Source organism: Camelus ferus, chromosome X, assembly GCF_009834535.1.
Source record: "Camelus ferus isolate YT-003-E chromosome X, BCGSAC_Cfer_1.0, whole genome shotgun sequence".
Taxonomy (NCBI): Eukaryota; Metazoa; Chordata; class Mammalia; order Artiodactyla; family Camelidae; genus Camelus; species Camelus ferus.
The window spans coordinates 64690284-64712127 of NC_045732.1; the positions used below are offsets into that span (position 1 = coordinate 64690284).

The 21844-nt window shown below is 34.5% G+C and overlaps 1 long non-coding RNA gene across 1 annotated transcript in view; it reads right to left on the bottom strand.

The window, feature by feature from the left end:
- LOC116662052 overlaps window positions 1-21844 on the bottom strand; it is a 184241-nt gene that overhangs the window by 85769 nt on the left and 76628 nt on the right. The gene's annotated exons all lie outside the window — the stretch shown is intronic.

A 21844-nucleotide genomic window follows, 5' to 3' on the forward strand; every position in this document is an offset into this window, starting at 1 on the left:
TGAAAATGAAAACAGGATCTTGATGCATTATTTACGCTGCAATGTTCATTAAAGTGCTATTCTCACTAGCAAGATATCATAACAATTTAAATGTCCATCAATGGATTAATGGATGAAGAAGGGGTGAGATATATATTCTCTCTCCCTCCCCCACCTCTCTCCATATATATATATATTTATATATATATTTCCCCCCAATGGAATATCTAGCCATAAGAAAGAATGAAAACTTGTCATTTACAGGAACATGGATGAAACTTGAGGGCATTAAATTAAATAAGTTGGACAGAGAAAGATAAATATTGTATGTTAGAACATTTATATAGAACCTAAAAAAGCTGAACTCATAAAAACAGAGAATAGTGCTGGCTACCAGGTGATGAGGGAGGTGGAAAACAGGGAGATGTTGGTCAGAGTACAAACTTGCAGTTATAAGATGTTCAAGTTCTAGGGAACTAATGCGACAGCATGGTTATTATAGTTAATTATACTGCATTATATTCTTGAAAGTCGCTATAGAGTTGATCTTAAAGGTTCTCATCACAAAAAAAAAAGGTAATTATCTGATGTGATGAATGTGTTAGCTAATGCTATGGTAGTACTTATACAGCAATATATAAGTGTATCAAATCAATCACATTGTACACCTTAAACTTTCACAATTCTGTGCCAATTATATCTCAATAAATCTGGAAAGGGGTAAAGAAGATTTAACACCAATCTTTTTCAAAATCTTACAAAAATTTAAAAGGAAGAAACCTTCTTAACTCATTCTATGAGAACTGTATTGCCCTAATGCTGATACCACAATCAGTGTCATAGACTCAAACTACAACTCTTCCTTGGGTCTCCTGGTCTCCTGAATACCTTGCATATTTTGATTTTATAAAGCTTTCACAATTGTATGAGCCAATTCATTAAAATCTCCCTCTCTTTCATTCTCTCTCTCTCATTCCTTCCCTCTCTATATATTCAACAGAAGATAGGTAGGTAGGTAGAAAGATGATAGATAGATAGATAGATAGATAGATAGATAGATAGATAGATAGATAGATAATTCTTTATTCTTCTCCTATGGAGTACACAGATTTTGGTACCATGAAGTAGAGGGTTGATGTAAGAAAAAATTTAATAATGTAGAAATGACTTTGGAACTGAGCAATGGGTAGAAGCTGGAAGAATTTTGAAGCTGATGTTAAAAAGCCTAGATTAGTTGAAGACATTATTGGTGGAAATAAGGATTTTAAAGGTCTTCCTGGTGAAGCCTCAGATGGAAATAAAGAACCTAATATTGGACATTGGAGGAATGTTATGAAGTTGCAAGGAACTTGTATTAATAGTATTCTACTATTTTGTGGAAAGAGGAACTTGTGAATTGTGAACTTGGGTATTTAGCTGGGGAGATTTCTTAGCAGTCTTGAAGTACAATGGTTTGTCCTAGCTGCTTATAGTAAAAATAAAAGAGGAGAGAGAAAAGTTGAAGGAATATAGTTAAGCAAAAAGAACCAGAACTTCAGTTTGGATAATTCTTAGCCCACCTACATTGAAAAGCATGAGAAAGTAAGTTCTGGAGAGAACACTAAGGGTTTGACTGAATAATTGCTCAATAAAGAGATTATGAGTGTGACTCATGGATCTAATCAACCATCTCAGCAGAAGGCAGGAATATAGATGAGGTTATTCCAGCATAAACACTGCCAGCTTGGACTAAAGAGGACACAGATGGAACAAAATTAAGGAAGACTGTTGGATGTCTGGGATTGTACAGGGCAGGATAATATAGCTATCCAGCTGCTAACTTGTATTACCCTTCAAGAAAAGAAAAGAATGACTCCAAAGGTGAATCAGAGATTAGCAGGGCTGCCACTCACATCACAGAGGGCACATTTTAGGGGAGGCAAGGCTGTCTCCTCCTCAGTTTCATTCAGCCAGGCTCCCACTGCCCAGGGCCTCAAGTGTGAGACCATTGCTCAGGGCCTCAGAGGCAGTGCCACCACAGAGGGCCACAAAAGTTGGGCTGCCACCTCAGTGGACCTGGCAAGTGAGATCACCACCCACGTTGGCCTAGAGGACAGAGCACTGAGACAAAGCATAATTTTAGAGTCTTAAAATCTGATGGAATTTGCCCTGCTAAGTTTTAGAACCCATGACCCCATTCTTCTTTCTGATTTCTGCCTTTTGGAAAGAAAATGTCTATCCTATGACTGTTTCATCATTGTATTTTGGTAGCAGAAAAATCCTCTGGTTTTACAAATTAACAGCTGGAGAAAAATTTGGTCTCAAGATGAATCAAATTTCAAGTCTATTCCCATACTTGAATCAGATGATATTTAGATAAAATTTGAGACTTGGGAGTTGATGCTGGAATTGGTTATGACTTCAGGGCTATTGATTTGGAGTGATTTTTTGTGTGTGTCAGAAGGACATAAATTTTGGATGTTCAGAGGTAGATTGTTAAGGACTGAATTATGTCCCCTCCTAGTACTCAAAACATAACTATACTTGGAGATAAGGCATTTAAACAAGCAATTCAGTTAAAAAGAGTTCATTAAGGAGGGCCTTAAATCAATCTGACTTATGTCCTTATAAGGAGACTAGAGCATGAAAAGAGACATGAGACATATATTTGAACAGAGAAAAGACCATAAGAAGGCAGAGGGAGATAATAGCCATCTATAAGGAAAAAAGAGAGATCTCAGAAAAAAAATCAAAAACAAAAACTGTTGATACCTTGATCTCAGATCTCTAGCCTTCAGAACTGTGACAAAATAATTTTTTAAGCTATCTAATCTGAAGTATTTTGTCATGGCAGCTCTAGAAAATGAATGCAGCCAGACAAAGACATTAAAAGAAAATAAAAACTACAATTATCCCTTATGAATATTGGTGTAAAACTCCTCTGCAAAGTATTAGCAAACCAAATTTGACAACAAATTAGAAGAATTAAAAGAACTGTTTAGCATAGCCAAGTGGGATTTACCTTGAAATGCTCCCATGGTCTAAGATAAGAAAATCAGTCTATGCAATACACTATATTAACAGAATGGAGGTGAAAAAAATGATCATATCAATTAAAGTAAAAGAAATATTTGACAAAATTTAACAGCCTTTTGTGATAAAAACGTTCAATATACTAGAAATTGAAAGACGCTATCTCAACATAATAAGGGCCATATATGGAATCCTCCTCCCACCCCAGCTAACATAATACTGAATGGTGAAAGGCTGAGAGCTTTTCCTCTAAGATAAGGAACAAGACACAGATAACCAGTTTTGCCACTTTTATTCAGTATATTATTGGAATTCTTTCTAGAGTAATTAGGCAAGAAAAGGAAATAAATAGAATGCAAATGGAAGGGAAGTTGTAAAATTATCTCTGATAAGAGATGACATGATTCTATATGTTTAAAACCCTAAATATTCCATTAAAACTATTAGAAATAATTAACAAATTCAGCAGAGTTTGCTTATCTATACATTAACAATGGCCCATCCAAAAGTAAAATGAAGAAAATAATTTCATTTAAAGTAGTGTCAAAAATAATAAAATACTTAGGAATATACTTAACCAAGGAAGAGAAAGACATACACTGGAAACTATAAAACACTACTGAAAGAAGTTAAAGACAAAAATAACTGGAAAGGGAAACCAGAAGACACCACTAAACAACCATTAAAAAAAAAAAAAAGACTGGAACCTAGCAAAAAAAGATCTTCTTTAACTGGAAACATAAAGAGGGAACCATAATGGGATGGTAGGAGGGGTGTGCTCACAATATAATTGGGCCCCATACCCCTCAGGTGGTCAACCCACAAGCTGAGGAATAATTAAGTCACAGAGGCTCTCCCACAGGAGTGAGAGTTCTAAGCCCCACATCAGGCTACCCAGCCTGGGGTTCCAGCATTGGGAGGAGGAGGAGATTCTAGGACATCTTGTTTTGAAGGTCAGTGAGGCTTAGCTCCATGGGACTGGGGGAAACAGAGAATTCATTCTCTTGGGAAGCCTACACAGAATCTCCCATGTACCAGGTCCAAGGGCAGAGATAGTGATTTCACAAGAACCTGGGCCAGACCTGCCTGCTGGGTTGGAAGCTCTCCTGGGGACGTAGGGGATGGCTGTGGCTCACAGGGGACATAAGAGCTGGTGGCTGACATTTCTGGAGTATTCATCTACATGAGCTTTCCTGGAGGCTGACATCTTGACTGGATCATTAGCACCAAGACCTAGCCCCATCCAACAGCCTGTAAGGAAGCCTCAGGCCAAACAAAATACTGGCTGGGAACACAGCCCCACCCATCAGCTGACTTCCTAAGCCACAAATTTCTCTGACAGGGTCTTACCCACCAGAAGTCCAGGACCAAGCTTCACCCAACTGTGAGCAGGTACCAGCTCTTCCTGCCAGGAAACTTGCATAAGCCTCTAGTCCAGCCTCATCCACCAGGAGCAGATACCAGAAATAAGAAAACAACAATCCCAAAGCCTGTGGAAGGAATCCACAAACATAGGCCAGATTCTACACTGGGACTGGCTGGACCCTGGCACTTGGGTGACTGCTGGGACACATAGGACATCTCCCAGAGAGGGCCACCTCTCCAAGGTCAAGAAACATAACTAACCTACCTAAAAATACAAATAGAAAGATAGACAATATGAGGCAGCAGAGGAATATCTCCCAGGCCAAGGCACAAGATAAAATCCCAGCAGAAGAAATAAATGATGAGGAGATAGGCAATTTATCTGAGAAAGACTTTAAAGTAATGATGGAAAAAATATTCAGAAAACTCAAGAGGAGTATAAATGCACAGAGGGAAGTTTTTAGCAAAGAGTTGGAAAATATAAAGAATACCTAAGTAGAGTCGAAGAATAAAATCACTGAAATGAATAACACACTAGAAGGAACAAAGAATAGACTAAATGAGACAGAAGAACAGATCAATGAGCTAGAAGACAGAGTAATGGAAATCATTAATGCAGAACAGAGAAAAAAGAAAAAAGAATGAAAAGAAATGAGGATAGCTTAAGAGAATTCTGGGAATACATGAAGTGCACCCGTATTCACATTGTAGGGGTTCCAGAAAGAGAAGAGAGAGAGAAAGGACCTGAAAAAAAATTTTGGAGAGATAATAACTGAAAACTTCCCCAACTTAGGAAAGGAAACAGTCACCCAAGTCCAGGAAGCACAGAGAGTTCCACACATGATCAACCCAAAGAGGAACACACCAAGGCACATAATAACCAAATTGACAAAAATTAAGGATAAGAAGAAAATATTAATATTAGCAAGAAAAAAGGAACAAATAAAATACAAGGGAACTCCCATAAGGTTATTGGCTGATTTTTCAGCAGAAACTCTATAGGCCAGAAGGGAATGGCATGATATATTTAAAGTAATGAAAGGGGAAAAACTTACAACCAAGGATACTTTATCCAGCAATGCTCTCATTCAGATTTGATGGGGAAATCAAAAGCTTCACAGATAAACAAAAACTAAAAGAATTCAGCACCACCAAACCAGCATTACAACAAATGTTAAAGGAACTTCTCTAGTCATCAAACCATGAAAAGAGAACAAAAAGAAGATAGAGAAAAGAAAAAAAAGACTTACAAAAGATTGCTTTGGCAGTTTGAGGTCTTTTATGGTTCTATATAAATTTTGGAATTGTTTGTTCTAATTCTGTGAAAAATGCCATGAGTATTTTAATAGGGGTTACATTGGATCTGTAGATTGCTTTGGGTAGTGCAACCATTTTGATAATATTAATTCTTCCAACCCAACAGTACAAGATATCTTTCCATTTCTTTGTATCATCTTCAGTTTCCTTCATCAATGTTTTATAGTTTTCAGAGTATAGGTAACCTCCTTGGTTGAGTTTATTTCTAGAAATTTTGTTATTTTTGATGCAATGGAAATGTTTATGCCAGTTATAAAATTCTGGTTTTTGAAGTGAAAAATAAAAGTGAATAAAGGGTTGCAAATGACAAAATATCCTTCTTTCTTATGGGTGAGTTGTATTCCATTACATATATACACTGCATCTTCTTTATCCATTCATCTATTGATGTGCACTTAGGATGCTTCCATATCTTGGCAATTATAAATAATGTTGCTGTTAATAGTGGGGTGTATGTATCTTTTTGAATTAATTCTTATTTTGTGGTTGGCTTTATTCCTTTGATAACTATGTACATTTGAAAAGCTAAAACTCTAAACATTCTTAGAAACAATAAACAGTACATATATATAAATTAAAAAAATAGATGCAGTAAAAAAATAACTCGAAAGACATCTCATGTTCATGGGTTGAAAGACTTAATATTGTAAATATGTTAATACCATCCAAGATAATCTGTATATTAAATAAAACCCCTGTCAAAATCCCAATGATTTTTTTCACAAAAAAAGAAAAATCAATTCTAAACTTTATATGGAAAATAAAAAAAATATGGAAAAAGAACAAAGTTGGAAGACTCACTCTTCCTGATTTCACATCTTACAGCAAATTATAGTAATCAAAAGAGTTGCATAGTAGCACAAAAACAGACATATAGACCAATGGAATAGAATGAAGAGTCCAGAAAGAATCCTTCAAATACATGGTCAAATGATTTTCATCAAGGTTTCAAAACTGTTCATTAGAGACAGGACAATCTTTTCAACAAATGGTGCTAGGAAAACTGGATGCCCATAATATTCAAAAAATAAAGTTCAATCCTTATAGTACATCATATACAAAAATTAACTAAACATGGATCAAAGACCTAGCCATAAAGGCTAAATATTAACACTTGCAAGAAAACATAGAGGAAAATCTTCATAACATCAGATTTGGAAATGATTTCTTGGATATAACATCAAAAGCACAGGAAACAAAAGAAAAAAAGATACCTTTGACCTCATCAGAATTGGAAATTTTTGTGCATTAAAAGATACCAACATCAAAGTAAAAGGCAACCCTTGCTATAGAGAAAATATTTGCAAATCACATATCTAATAATGGGTTAATATCCAGAATATGTAAAGTTCTAAAACTCAACAACAAAAAACAAACAACCCAATTTAATAATGATAAAAAAAGACTTGAATCATCTCTCCATGAAGATATACAAATGGCCAATAAGTACATTAAAAAATTCTGTCTCTGATAATTAGTGATATTGAGCTTTTTTTTCATGTGCCTATTGATCATTTGTATTTCTTCCTTGGAGAATTGCTTGTTTAGGTCTTCTGCCCATTTTTGGATTGGGTTGTTTGTTTTTTTCTTATTAAGTCGTATGAATTGTTTATATATTACTAGAGATCAAGCTTTTGTCAGTTTCATTGTTTGCAAAAATTTTCTCCCATTCTGTAGGTTGTTGTTTTGTTTTACTTATGGTTTCCTTTGCTAAAGTCCACAAATAACAAATGCTGGAGAGGCTGTGGAGAAAAGGGAACCCTCCTACACTGCTGGTGGGAAGGCAGTTTGGTGCAGCCACTGTGGAAAACAGTATGGAGATTCCTCAAAAGACTAGGAATAGACTTACCATGTGACCCAGTAATCCTGCTCCTGGGCGTATATCCAGAAGGAACCCTACTTCAAAAAGACACCTGCACCCCAATGTTCACAGCAGCACTATTTACAATAGCCAAGACATGGAAACAGCCTAAATGTCCATCAACAGATGACTGGAATAAAGAAGAGGTGGTATATTTATACAATGGAATATTATTCAGCCATAAAAAATGACAACATAATGCCATTTGCAGCAACATGGATGTCCCCGGAGAATGTCATTCTAAGTGAAGTAAGCCAGAAAGAGAAAGAAAAATACCATATGAGATCACTCATATGTGGAATCTTAAAAAAAAAAGAACATAAATACAAAACAGAAACAGACTCATAGATATAGAATACAAACTTGTGGTTGCCAAGGGGGAGGGGGGTGGGAAGGGACAGACTAGGAGTTCAAAATTTGTAGATACTGACAGGCATATGTAGAAAAGATAAACAAGATTATACTGTATAGCACAGGGAAATATATACAAGATCTGGTGTTAGCTCACAGCAAAAAAAAAAAAATGTGAACGAATATATGCATGTTCATGTATAACTGAACAATTGTGCTCTACACTGGAATTTGACAGAACATTGTAAAATGACTATAACTCAATAAAAAATGTTTAAAAAATTCTGTCTCTAATAATTAAGAAATTGAAAATGAAAACCACAGTGAGATACATTTCACACCCACAAAAATGGCTACTATTAAAAAAAACATAAAATTACATATGTTAGCAAGGATATATGGAAATTGGAACCCTTGTGCATTGCTGTTTGAAAAGTAAAATAATGCAGTGAACTATAAAAACAGTAGGATGATAGCAAAGATTATACACATAATCACCACAGAATCTACTATGATGTTTAATATTATGTCAACATGATTGGGCTAAAGGATGCTGAGATACCTGGTAAAATATAATTTATGTGTGTATCTGTGAGGGTGTTTTTTGAAAGAGATTAACATTTCAGGTAGTACATTGAGTAAAAGATTGCCCTCATGAATGTGGGTGGGCATGATACAATCCATTAAGGGCCTGCAGAAAACAAAAAGGCAGAGGAAAGGCAAATTTGCTTTTTTCTTGAGCTAGAACACCCAACTTCTGCTCTCAAACATCAGCTCGCTTTGTTCTCAGGCTATTGGACTCAGAGCAGACTTATACCATTGGTCTCTGATTCTCGAGCGTTTGGACTCAGACTGGAACTGACACCACTGGCTCCCTGGTTCTCAGGATTTCGAACTCAGACTGAATTACACTACCAGTTTTCCTGGTTCTCCATCTTTCAGGCAGCAGATTGTGGGACTTCTTAGTCTCCATAATTTAACATATAGATATAGATATATAGGTATAGATATAGATATAAATATCGCGCATTGTTTCCGTTTCTCAGAAAACTCTAATACAGATTTGGTTACCAAGATTGGTTCTAGAGGAACAAAATTTTAAGGATGTATTTTCTGAAATAGTTCTGGGGTTTCTGGAATTGACTCTTTAATCTGATTATATTTAAAGATGTTAATAACTATTTCTAGTAGTAAAAAGAACACTGATAGTACATGCTATTAATAGAGATAAACAAAATATCAGCATTGGATAGTCCTGATCAACTACTTATAAGAAGCAAAGAACTAAGTGACTCTGAAGTATTTTTTGAAAACTAAAGAATATAATAACATTGACTGATTGCTCCTAATATTGCTGGAAAAATAGATGAAATAAAAGGATGAGCTCCGGGATTCAAATTCTCAGCTCAAGAACCCTATAAATGACCTAAGAGCTTCTGTGTGCACCCTGATGAAGAGCTTTATCTTCTGTAGACACAGGGCTGAAATTGCTGAAAATCAAATAGAATCTCATCCTACAACTGGCTGAACTACAAGACAAGTTGAATTCTCTGCCTTATAGGGTGTCTACTGTTAAAATGAAGGCATTGGTTGGGAAAGAATGGGTTCCTGTAAGTTGGATGGGGAATATGGGAAGGCTGATGAAGTTGAGCACAATGAGCCCTTAAATTCTGATGTGTTTTCTTTGCTAATGGAAGGTCTCCCAAGCACAGTAGTATCCACCTCTCCACTCACAATGGTATCAGCCTTCTACCTTGATCTGAAGGGATTAACTCTGCATTGCCTGAGGAAATAGAATTGCCTCCCTTGAGGTAGTTGCCATGCAAGACAAAGCTGATTCTCCTCAGGATCCACTCCTGTTACCCCTCTTTGTTTCTAGACCTATAACTAAAGTCCTAGCAGGCTTATACAGGTGAGAGGCAAAGTGTGATCTATGAAGAGGTGTGCTACACTCCAAAGGAACTACTTGAGTTTTCTAATTTATACAAGCAGAAATCTGGGAAACATGTGTGAGAATAAATATTAAAGGTGTAGTATAACGGTGGAAAGAACATAAATCTGGATCAAGATGAATTTATTGATATAGACTTGCTAAGCAGAGATTCCATATTTAATATTGCAGCTTCAGGAGTTAGAAAGGACGTTAACAGTTTCTTTGGTTATTTGGTTGAAACTTGAACCAAAAGATGGCCCACTGTGAGCTATTTGGAAATGCTTGAACTCCCTTGGTTTAATATAGATGGGGATTCAGAGATTTAGGAAGACTGGAATGTTAGAGTGGATTTAAGACCTACTCACCTACATTGGGAGGGTCCAGAAGATATACCTTTCACTAATACTTTGAGAAATAAATCTGCAAGGGATAACACAGCATTCTTGGGAATTCTGTAATTGTTCTCTGTAGACCAGACCATACAGAATAAATCCTAGACACTCAATTAGAAAACCTAGATGCAATGGAAGTAATTTGATCCCAGGAAGGAAGAGGCCAAACAGTGGGACTCAACCTCTAAAACCTCCAAAAGTTGGGTGTGGTTACTGAAATGAACAGCAGAGCCAAAACAGCAATCAGAAAAAATCTGACTCTTACAAACCTATGGCATTGGGTAGTTAATCATGGGGTTCCTAGAAGTGAAATAAGTAGGAAGTTTACTAAATTTTTACTTGATCTGTATAAATGAAAATGTTCTAGGTCAAGTGAATGAAAGTCTAATAGGAATTATAAAAACAGAAAGTTACAGCCCTTCAATTAATTCCCAGATTTGAACCAGTTTACAGATTCAGAACCCCTTGAATGAAGGGGAGGCTGAGTCCCCTAAAGAGAGAATCCTGGTGCACTACACAAAATTTATACTATTAATCTTTCTCTTACACTTCCCCAAATGGACCTATGGCCTTTTACCAGGGTGACTGCACACTGGGGGAAATGAAATAATTAGACCTTTTGAGGACTACTGATCACTAATTCTGAACTGACACTGATTCTAGGAGACCCAAAATGTCACTGTGGTACTTCAGCCAGAGTAGAGGCCATTTGATTAATGGATTAATGCTCAGGTGCACCTCACAGTGGGTTTAGTGGGTCTCCGAACTCATCCTGTGATAATTTCCCCAGTTCCAGAATGCACAATTGGAATAGAAGTACTTAGTATTTGACACCTTAAGAGTAGAAAAATAAGTGCAAATAAAATTTAAAGCAAGAAGAAGGAAATCAAAATTAAAGAGCATAGAGAAAACAGTAGACAAAATCACAGAAACAAAACTTTATAAAAAATACAATTGATAAATCATTATCAGGAAAATAACAAAAATCATTACAGATCTTACAGACATTAAAAGATTAAGAAATGTTATGAAAATCTTACACAAATAACTTCAACAATGGACATATCTTTTGAAAGGTACATATGGAATCTCAGTCAAGAAGAAAAAGAAATATTAATGAAACAAACAGTCCTTTAATTTATTAAAAAGTAATTGGATAGTTAAAAATCTTTACACAAAAAAACTTCTGGATCAATGGCTTCATTAGTAAATTGTACTAAATAGTCAAGGAGGAAGTAATACCAATTCTACACAAAACATAGGAAAGTTAGGAACATTTCTGAACTCATTATCCTGACACTAAAACCAGAATAAATAAAAGATATCATGCATGAAGAAAACTACAGTTGACTGTCTCTTAAGAAATGACACATAATCCGTAACAAAGGCTTAGCAAATTGAGTCAAGATAATGTATCAAGGATAATACATCATGAACAAATGATGTTCATAAGAATGCAAATTTGTTTCAATATACAAAAATCAATTGATGCAAATTGTCATATTAAGAATCTAAAAAAGAAAAATACTTATGATCATCTCAATTAATATAAAAGATTATCATCTTACTAATAAAAATGTAATAATAAAAGAAAAACTTACTAACAAACTAGAAATAGAGGGAAATTCTTTACCCTGTTAAAAAGCATTGATGAAAAGCTTATAGTTAATATACTAATGGTGAAAGAGTTTTTCCTCTAATATTGAAAACAAGGCACAAATGTCCATTTTCATCACTTCTAACATTATAATGGAAGTCCTTTCACATATAAAATAACATGTGGGTATAAAAAGTGTTTACCAGTTATATCATAAATCTTGGAAATTAATTTGTTCCATTTGGTACCTTAATTGTCAAAAAATAATGGAAATCCTAATTAATCAATTATAGTAAGTTTAGCAACCCAGTAATAAAATGGACATAGTTGAACAGATTAATAAAGAAGATATATGACTGGCTAATAAGCACATAAAATAGCTCAGCATCATTTGTTGTTAGGGAAAGACAAAACAAACCACAAGGAGATACATCTATGCATGTACTAGAAAATTGTAAAATTTAGAAGACTAATAATACTAAGTTTGGATGATGTGGAGGAGCTTGAACTTTCATACACTGCTAGTGGAAATATAAAATGAAATATCCACAGTTTTGCAGTTTCCTATATAGTTAAACATATAGTCATCAATGATCCTACTCCCTTAATTTACTCAAGATAAATTAAAGCATATGTACTCAAAAGGACTTGAAAACTAATGTTTCTAACAGTGTTAGTCATAGCAAGCAAAGGTTGTAAATAAACAAAATGACCTTCAATGGGTAAATGGACAAATGAATTGTATTATCTCTATAGTGAAATAGTATTAAGCAGTTAAAAGAGACTGACTACTGACACATACAAAAGCATGGATTAATCCCAATAGCATTATGGTGTAAAGAAGTCAGACGTAAAAGGCTATATACTATGTAAATTCCCCTAAATGGAATTCTAGAAAAAATAAACACATAGTGACAAAAAGCATGTCTACAGCTGGCAAGGCATGGGTTTTGAATGAAGATTTTGACAGCATAGGAGTACAGGAGAAACTTTTGGGTTGATGGAAATGTGACATTATGTGACATGTTACACGATTGTATAAAATAATGAAATTTCATGAAACTGTACATTTGAATTAGTTAATTTTATTGCATGTAAATTACACCTCAATAAAGTTGGAATTATTTGAAATGAGAAAAAAATGAATTGGGATGGAAAGCATTGTATAATAAGTAACATTTTTGAACATCTAGTCTATTTTAAGCATAATGCTAGGTGTTCGATATTTATTATTATTATTTTATATTTCCACAACAACCCTGAAAGATAGATATAATATCATATTCCTATTTTATAGATAAAAGAGGACTTATGGATATTAACTACCCAAAGACACACAATCCATAAGCAATACAGCCAGAATTTGAACCCAATTTTTCTGCTACCAACTCATGTTCTTTATATTTTGCTGTCACATCTCTAAGTATACATTAAGGACAATAAAAAATGTATATTGTATTAGTTAACATTAAACAAGAAAAAAGAAGGGAATCAAACAAAGGAGCTAAAAAAAGGTGTAACAAAGTCAATTTTATAAAATTATCAGAAAACTCACTTGTGGACCATTTTATCCACTGCTATTAATCTTAAAGACTACTTACATAACGTCAATTTTCTCTACCATTCCATCAATTTGTTTCATAAGAGGAAATGCCCACAAAAAAATGAACTTGTCTTTATATGTATTTGTATTGTACATAGTATAAAAAGATCCTTAATAAATGTTGAAGAGCAACACTACTACAGTGAAAAGAAAATATGTATCTATCTCAAGAAAAATTCTGCCAGTAAATGAAGACATTTGAAACCAATGATGAATAAAACTGGCAAACTATTAATTAATTTTCTTATGAAGTGTTTAGACAGGAAAGTGAATAAAATAATTTTAGGTAATTGAGCAGAAATTAAATCTCTTACATAAACAGCTATTAGGGAAAAGTTAAGGTTGTTGGGATATGTGAACTTGCATAAATGAACTAATCCTGGTTGCATACTTATTGGATGTTAGGAAAATAGATTAACATACTTATTCAACCACTTTCACTCATTTAATAAGATACCAGAAGTGTGGAAAATTAAAATAGGGTAGTCTCAAACAGAATCTCAGTAAAAATAATGATGGGAAGATTGACGTGTCTTCCTGCCTCCTCTGCGATTCTAACTTCCTCCGTATTCTGGTTTCACATATGATGCGGGAAGAGAGAATTTGTTGGATAGTCAAATGATGCTAACAGTGAATGAGACTATAGAGTATTACAAAGGTAGGGCTATAAGACCTCAACCACAGATACCTATAACAACTCAAGAAACTACGTAGACAGCCATACCACAAGGAGAATTTGCCTGGATAATGTGCACATATAGAAAGAGATATGCAGTGCTTCTCAAGAGCAACAAGTACCCAATTACTTTTTAAGCTTTTGAATCACAGGTTGCACATTAGCTTCCCATGTAAACTATATTATTACCATATCCTATGGCAAACCAAGCTTTGATATATTGCTCCTAGAGTCTCTTCAATCTTTGGTATTTTTTTCTTTCCCCTTTCTCTCCCCAATATGTAAGCTTTAGGGAAACAAATTGGGCTGTGAGTGTATGTTTCTGAGCAAGATCTTTACAACGAAGCAATGTCTATTAACTTTTCATCAGAACTCATATCTACAAAAGGTACCCCAGTTGCTAGCAGGATGATTTGAATTAGCATATTGATGTATTTCTAAGCAACATTTTGCTTAAAATATAAAACCAAGGAGCACATATTCCCTTTCAACCAAAATCCAACATAAGTCCACATTTAAAAATATGAATCTAGAAATATTGAATTTAGAAAACTAAAATAAGAAGTAAATCTTTTGTCTTCTGTGGCTGGAAAACAAAAGACAGTAATTGGAACCATAGTTATAAAGCATAGCCAGTTCTGCAACACGTATCAGACCCACCGAGCCCCAGTGGACCTAGTTGAAGCACTCTGAATGTTTACTGAGACACAAATATGTTTGATGTATTTATGTCCTAGTAAATTCTAAATCTGACTAGATTTATCTGGAATTAGATATAAAAATAGTTTACAATAATGTTCATTGGGAGAATAAGACAGCATTTTTCCTCATGCATTTTTATAGTTTAAGATGTCCTAGGTTTACATCTCAGGAAAGGAGCAGTTGATGATTTTCCAGAGTAGTCACATTAGGCCTCCTGGACTAATATGACATTTTACTAATTTTATAGCATAGTACAAGATGTGTTTTCACTTTAAACCATCTATTCCTTGATGGCATGACAAGATAAAACAGTTTTTAAGTTTACATTTGGATAAAGAGGCAAAAGTAGGATAAAGTGCTTCATAAATTGTAAAAAAATGATGTAGTCACTGTTATAGTCACTGTTGACATTTTATATGTTTACTGCTCAAGGACCATGTATTTTTTTCATTGAGGTATAATTGACATATAACATTGTATTTTATATATTTCAAAGTGATTACCACAATAAGTGTAGTTAACATTCATCAGCACACATGGTTACAAATATTTTTCCCTGTGATAAGAACTTTTAAGATCTACTTTCTTAGCAACTTTCCAATACACAATATTGTTCACTATAGTCACTATATTTTCAGTATAGCCAACATGCTTTACATTACATCCCCAGGGCTTATTTATCTTAACTGGAAGTTTGTACCTTTTGACCACCTTCATCCATTTCCCTTATCCTCCTAACTTTGCTTCTGGTAACCACAAGTTCGATCTCTTTTTCTATGAGTTTGTTCTTTCTTCTTCTCCTCCTCCTTCTCCTCATTTTTCTTCTTCCACTTTTTTTTTAGATTTCACATATAAGTGAGATCATACAGTATTTGTCTTTCTCTGTCTGACTTATTTCACTTAGCATAAATGCCCTCAAGTTCCATTCATGTCATTGCAAATGGCAGAATTTCCTTCTTTTTTATGGAGATATATAAATATATATATATTTATATACATAAATATATTTATAATATATAAAAATATATATATAACCTTTTTTAAATTATCCAACAATGGACACTTAGGTTGCTTCCATGTCTTGGCTATTGTACATATGCTGAATAAAAAAGCAATAAAGGTTGAGGTGTGGATATCCTTTCACGATAGTGATTTCATGTCCTTCAGAAAAACAGAAGAGTAATTGCTGGATCACGTGGTAGTGTTTGTTTGTTTGTTTGAGAACCTCAATATGGTTTTCCATAGTGGCTGTATTAATTTACAATCTCACAAACAGTGCACAAGAGTTCCCTTTTCTCCATATCCTCATCAGCTCTTTTTATTTCATGTCTTTTTGATAAAAGTCATTGTAACAGGTGTGAGGTGATGTCTCCTTGTGATTTTGATTTGCATTTATCTGATGATTAGTGATGTTGAGTATCTTTTCGTATACCTGTTGACCATTAGTGTATCTTCTTGGGAAAAATGTCTATTCTAAAACCATGTCTTCTAAAATCTTTTTCCCTATCTCACTGCTAAGAACAACATGGATTGTCTACGGAATTACAATGCATTCTTATAGTTTGCAGTAGACTTTTATTGGGTTGGCTCTGTTTAACTATGTTGACTTCTCTATGTATATACCCTGAGGCACAGTGTCTAACTGATTTTTAATGACTTAAGTAATAGATACACAATTATAAGTAATAGGCACAATTATAAAAATCAAATAATTTTAAAAACCATTAATAAATCAGAATAGAATTTAAATTAAAATATATGGGTATGTTATTTATCCAAAAATGAAAATCCTTTCTTCTTTCATGTGATTAATATTTTGACTCCACTCTTATGTTCTGCATAGTGTGACTAAATTCTGGCGATAGCCAATTGTTCTAGTACAGAAGAAACCTTGTTAGTGATTGATTATTGCATTGTCCCCATGTAGGAATTGATTTAACATTTCAGACACCTCGGTAAATAGCTTATTTTTGTTGTAGCTAGCACTCTCACAGGATGCAGGATTTCTTTTTGTTCAGCCTCAACTTCAAGTAATTTAAAATTACAGTCTTTACAGGAGAATAATCTGTTTCTGCGGTGAGAGATGATCAGACAATTATGTTTTAGTAATAGTCTCTTGATATGTTTTTCACTAACAGAGAAGGTTTATGTGACTTTAAATGAAAGAAAATACCTAGGCGGTCTAGAGTGTGGGTTCCTTCCAATAATGCAGCATGGGATGCTAATCTGATTTATGTTAAAGAAAGTTGGTGACAATACCTATCAGGAACCATCAGGAACAAGTGTTGTATGACAAACTTATCTGTACATTAGTGCCAGAGTGCCAAAGATCCATCATATAGAGAGATCAAGTGGAAACTAGTGGTGGAAAAGGCAAAAGGGACAGAGTTGTTTCTGAATATAAACCAACAACAAGAAAAGTAATAAGATGATATACATTTGTGGTTTTGGCCTCTTCAGCTCAGTTACAACAACCTCTTACACGTATCTATAGTAATGTCAGAAGAAAAATAAAAGGAACTGTACTACAGCCATGAAGGAAGAAAAGGACAATATTTCCTCGACTCACAAGGCTTTTGAGGAGCACTGTATCACCAGGCTTCCCTTTTTTGCAAGGCTGAGCAAGTTTTCCCTAACAGCGGCAGGTTTTTTCATGAACCACTAGATGCTAAATTGTGGGCAGCTTCTTATAACTACCCAGGTCATACAGGGCTGGCTGAGTGCTGGGTCAACAAGCAAGGTCATGTTCAACTCAGTGAGTGTCTGGATGAGAGTGTCATAAATCAGGAGTTCTGGGGCCTTCTGCCAGAGCTAATATGATCTCTTCTAACTGAGGTCTATTCCCATTCAGGTACAGACTAAACTGAGACAAGTTTTAGATCCCCCAAATACCAGGAGACTCTTACAGTGTTTCATTTTTAACTTCATTTTCCTAGTGGTTGGCAGAATCTTCTTTAAAATCAGTTCTCATAACTAAAGTAACCCAACTTTTAAATTAGGAAATAAAGAGTTGATACTTTGGATCCTGAGGGTGTACTTGGGAGGCTGAGATAATTTGTGATATGTATTTACAAATTTTTTCTGAACCACTTCTCCCCCAAAAGCCTTTACTTAAAAGAAGATAACCCCTCCAAAAATAGGTTACATACAATATCCCTTCAGATTACTCAAAGTATGAAAGTTTGAAATATATTCAACAAAGAGGTTCTGGATACTATTTTTGAGTATACTGTCACAGTTGGCTAGGACTCTGTCATCTACAAATCCCAGCCTTATCTCTCCCTGATTTTCCAAACACTAATCTTTGGAAATATGATCGGAATTAATAGAGGGCTAGAGAGGTACAAATTATCTCACTTAATATGTCTATGGGAACACCTAAAGACATATTCAGTCTTTGGAAATTCTAACACTTAGGAAGCATTCAATCAGGAAAAGGTGGTGAAAATGTATTTCACTTCTCACATGCACTATTTACTCTCACTATGCCTCTGTTGGATATAGTCTTTGAAGATACAACTATAATCATTTGAAAATACAAAACTCACCCCCTCCAATAGATTGGCAAGTACCATAGCTTTGGTTGAGCAGTTTTTGTATTTCAATAGAAAAAGACCATAACAGATAAACTTTCATGTCCCTCACAACACTAAGGAATTTTACAAAGATGACAAACAAGTATCACAGAAAATCTGTCTTGACACTTTGTGACCTGAATGAGTGTGCATCTTCTCTATAAAGAATGTCACCTTTACTTATAAACTGCACTAAATGTTTTTTATAACTCCCTCATACACATTACAAAATTTCTTGCAATCTGTTGGGCCTAGAAGACACATCGAAAACTGGAAATATGTGAATATACTCATAAAATTACATAAAATTATACATTGCATAAGAAAGTTCATTGAAGCATTGTTCATAATGGTGTAAGAAGTCACCCAAAGATTCATCAGCAGTAGAATCATTAAGCAAATTATGGTATTATTTAATCATAAAGTACAATGACAAGCACTATTAAATATAAGTGTCTGTATATACTGATATGGAACAATTTTCAAGATATTTATGGTATCTTGTGCAATGTGCAAAACACTTTGTAAAATGATACGCAGTTTTGTAAAAAGTTTAAAAATATTATACAACACAAACAATGGAATTTTGTAACCATGTGTTTGTATTGCTCTAAGAAATATTCACATGATTTTTATGGGCAATTAAGTTATGAACTATTTTTCTTTATAATTATATGAATTTATAAGAATACTTATAATTGATTTTTTAAAAAAATATACATGGTCACTCAATAGTCCCAGTGGGCTGAAATCCAGTGTACCAGATTATGAAGACTTCCTTTTAGGAAACTTGAATGAGCTGCAAGTCATAAATAGTTAAGTAAATTTCCTTGGATATCCTGAAGAAGCCCCAGAAACACCTCCTTCAGCAGTCTCTGAAGGCTAGCTGCTAGGTGGGTAGAAAAGATGGAGCAGATTTCATCCTGACTCAGCATATGCTAAGAACTAAACTGTCAAAAAGAATTCTCTAGAGAACAGGGTTTCAAGGCTGAGACTTAAAGTGTACACTAATGACCTCATAATTGTCTTAAATGTCTTTTCAATGAAGTGTGAAATTCTCTGTTAACATGTCAACAAAGTGTAAAATATTTTACAAGCACATTTTTACTATGAAATTGTGTATCTCCTATTTATTCTACTAGTAATCCTTGTTGCTTGTTTACTAAATATTTCTGGTAACATTCTGAGCATTTGGTCAATTAACATTATATTGGTTGGTAATGTTTTTTTGCTTGTTTATTTCACTGTTTTAACCTTTTCTTTCATTTGTTTGTTAACCTGGAGCCCAGAGAACACTCTCCTAGCTTTCTGTTTGATTTTTTGATGACAAGCGTCCAATTTGAGTGATGCAACTGGTTTCAGGTACAGAGAGACTAAAACATTTAACCAAGATTATACAGAAACAGTGCTTAGGTAATAAATCAGCTTTCCTGACCTCCATTTTGCAATCTAAAGACAAAGCAAAATCCAAAAATAAAACAAGAAAATACACTTTAAAATTATGTAATGATCAAAACATATAGAAAAACAATCCCTATCCAATTACCCAGGACATATTTCACAAAACTAGAAAAAATCATAATAAAATTTATATGGAACCATCAAAGACCTAGAATTGCCAAAGCATTACTGAAGAGAAAGAAAGAGGCTGGAGGAATAACTCTCCCAGACTTCAGACAATACTATAGAGCTACAGTCATCAAGACAGCATGGTATTGGTACCAAAACAGACATATAGACCAATGGAACAGAATAGAGAGCCCAGAAATGAACCCACAAACTTTTGGTCAACTCATCTTTGACAAAGGAGGCAAGAATATACAGTGGAATAAAGACAGTCTCTTCAGCAAATGGTATTGGGAAAACTGGACAGCAGCATGTAAAACAATGAAGCTAGAACACTCCCTTACACCATATACAAAATCAACTCAAATGGATTAAAGACTTAAACATAAGACAAGATACAATAAACCTCCTAGAGGAAAACATAGGCAAAACATTATCTGACATACATTTCAAAAATTTTCTCCTAGAAGAAATAAAAGCAAGAATAAACAAATGGGACCTAATGAAACTTACAAGCTTCTGCACAGCAAAGGAAACCAGAAATAAAACAAGAAGAAAACCTACGGAATGGGTGAAAATTTTTGCAAGTGAAACCAACAAAGGCTTGATCTCCAGAATATATAAGCAGCTCATACGACTCAATAAGAAAAAAATAAACAACCCAATCCAAAAATGGGCAGAAGACCTAAACAAGCAATTCTCCAAGGAAGACATACAAATGATCAAAAAGCACATGAAAAAATGCTCCATATCACTAATTATCAGAGAAATGCAAATCAAAACTACAATGAGGTATCACCTCACACCAGTCAGAATGGCCGTCATTCAAAAATCCACAAGTGACAAATGCTGGAGAGGCTGTGGAGAAAGGGGAACCCTCCTACACTGCTGGTGGGAATGCAGTTTGGTGCAGCCACTATGGAAAACAGTGTGGAGATTCCTCAAAAGACTAGGAATAGACTTACCATATGACCCAGGAATCCCACTCCTGGGCTTGTATCCAGAAGGAAATCTACTTCAGGATGACACCTGCACCCCAATGTTCATAGCAGCACTATTTACAATAGCCAAAACATGGAAACAGCCTAAATGTCCATCAACAGGTGACTGGATAAAGAAGAAGTGGTATATTTATACAATGGAATACTACTCAGCCATAAAAACCGACAACATAATGCCATTTGCAGCAACATGGATGCTCCTGGAGAATGTCATTCTAAGTGAAGTAAGCCAGAAAGAGAAAGAAAAATACCATATGAGATCGCTCATATGTGGAATCTAAAAAACAAAAACAAAAAAAACAAACAAACAAAAACAAAGCATAAATAAAGACAGAAATAGACTCACAGACAGAGAATACAGACTTGTGGTTGCTAGAGGGGTGGAGGGTGGGAAGGGATAGACTGGGATTTCAAAATTGTAGAATAGACTACACTGTATAGCACAGGGAAATATACACAAAATGTTATGATAACTCACAGAGAAAAAAATGTGACAATGAGTGTGTATATGTCCATGAATAACTGAAAAATTGTGCTGAACACTGGAATTTGACACAACATTGTAAAATGATTATAAATCAATAAAAAATGTTAAAAAAAATATAGAAAAATACATAAAATTATATACATATTCTTACCTGTTCCATTTTAGGCTAGACCATATTACTTTCTTTGGCCAATGGGATTTAAACAGAGTGTTATTATGCCAGCAGACAGCAGATCTTTTAAATGTTATTACATTGCTTGTTTTCCCCTCTTTGCCCGATCTTTCACCATGAAACTAGCATGTACAAGATGAGGGCTATTTTTTTCAACTGGTGTTCTAGAACAAGAAGACGTGTATAGAATAGCTTCAAACAATTCATAGACTGGTAAAAGAGAAACACATATTTTGTGCTATAAGCCACTGAGAT